Genomic DNA, 2,279 nt, shown 5'->3' with positions numbered 1-2,279 from the left:
CCTTATTTATTTCTCTGTTTTATTTTAATTTCTTTTGAAAAAAAATACACCATCGCTTTGAAAATCGGGATGTTACACAAGGACTTTGCTAATTTGACAAAATCGATTTGCCAATCGATTTGGAAAGTTACAGGGGCTCAGCTCTTTAAGAAAATCGATTTCCCAATCGATTGATGCAGACCCATAATACAGATTTCACTGAAAACCTTTACGAAAATCGATTTCCCAATCGATTTGCTCAGTAGAAATTTTTATTCTGAGTCATACAATCGATTGCCCAAATTGACTCATCAATGGATTGGTCGGTTGACTCGTTACTTGATTGATTGAAGAAAATCCTTTTAAGGTGCATGCTTAGTTGAAAGGTTATTTTGTGCATTTAAAAACTTAAATGTTATGTGTTAACTGTTAATTTCGGTTGGTGACCCTTTACAACTATTGTGGAAATCTGGGCTTTTCCCTCAGATGAAAGTTAGGACGATCCTACCGGTTCATACCCTACGGATGGGAATGTAGATGGGAATGCTTGACTGGAGCTATGTTAGGAGGATCTCACGGGGCGCGTGGAGATCACTCAGGGTGTATAGTTATAGTTTTTTTTGTAGAATGATCAGATTAGGATGACATAGAGGGAACATATGTCTTTCTTTTGGATTACGTTATTTTGAACTTGAAAATTGTACCTTTACTAATATTGTTAGTATGACATCTTATTTGAATGTGTTCCATGTATCATTTGTTGTTGTGTAAATACTTTGGAATCATATTTTGAGAAACTTTTCCGCTGCTTGTAAATTATAATGACTCAATTATTTATCCAAAGGTATTACCTTATTTAATTATCTGATTTATTTTAATTTCTTTGTTTTATGAATTTGTTTCAAAAAAAGAAAAATACACCATCGCTTTGAAAATTTGGGTGTTACATCTTGATACATCTTATTAGAACCTGGGTGAATAGTATAAGAAGAATGATGAGCCTCCTCTAAAATTTTTCTCCTTAAGCCACCAATATTTGGGACATACAGTCGAGGCTTCATTCTCAGCACACCATCAGAATCAACTGAAAAGTCTGAAATTTTACCATTCTGAACACTGTCTACCATATTCACCAAGTATGGGTTTTGACTTTGAGCTTCTTTGATATCATCAACTATGGTTGGACGAATTTGTACATGGGCTAAAAGTAATCTCGAATGACCAAGTTCCAATTGAATTTCACTTTCAACAACTTCTTGAAATTCTTTAACTATTGACCTCTTTACTTCTGCTATATGAGCAAGACTGCCCATAGACTTCCTACTCAAAGCATCTGCAACAACATTTGCCTTCCCTGGATGGTATAAGATTGTGCAATCATAATCTTTCAAGAGTTCCATCCATCTTCTTTGTCTTAAATTTAAGTATCGCTGCTGAAAGATATACTTAAGACTTTTATGGTCGGTATAAATCTCACAAGTTTCACCATATAGATAGTGCCTCCAAATCTTAAGAGCAAAAATAACGACAACCATTTCCAAATCATGTGTGGGATAGTTCACCTCATGCCTCTTGAGTTGTCTAGATGCATAGGCAATAACTTTACCTTGTTGCATAAGTACACAACCGAGACAAATTCTAGAAGCATCACAATAAACTGCATAACTTTCACCACCTATAGGTAATGCCAAAATAGGTGTTGACGTCAAGTACTCCTTCAATTTTGGAAGCTTTCCTCACATGCATCAGTCCATCGAAACTCAACTTTCTTCTGGGTCAACCTAGTCAACGAAGATGCAACCTTTGAGAAATCCTTCACAAAACGTCGATAATAGCCAGCTAAGCCAAGAAAGCTCCGAATCTCCTTCACTGTGGTAGGTCTGGGCCAATTCTGGACTGCTTCCACCTTACTTGGATCTACGCTTATTCCATTCTTAGACACAACATGTCCTAAAAATGCCACACTATCCAGCCAAAACTGACATTTTGAGAATTTGACATATAATTGTTTATCTCTTAAGGTTTGCAAAACCAACATTAAATGTCGCTCGTGTTCTTCTTTACTCTTGGAATAAACAAGGATGTCATCAATAAACACAATCACAAATTGATCCAAGAATGGTTTAAAAACGCGATTCATCAAATCCATGAAAGCTGCTGGGGCATTAGTAAGCCCAAAAGACATAACCAGGAATTCATAATGTCCATAACGCGTGCGGAAAGCTGTCTTCGTTATGTCATCCCTCTTAATCTTCAACTGGTGATACCCCGACCGCAAATCAATCTTAGAAAAACATTGA

The sequence above is a fragment of the Cicer arietinum genome, chromosome 7, assembly GCF_000331145.2.
Source record: "Cicer arietinum cultivar CDC Frontier isolate Library 1 chromosome 7, Cicar.CDCFrontier_v2.0, whole genome shotgun sequence".
Lineage (NCBI taxonomy): Eukaryota > Viridiplantae > Streptophyta > Magnoliopsida > Fabales > Fabaceae > Cicer > Cicer arietinum.
This window is presented reverse-complemented; position numbering follows the sequence as displayed.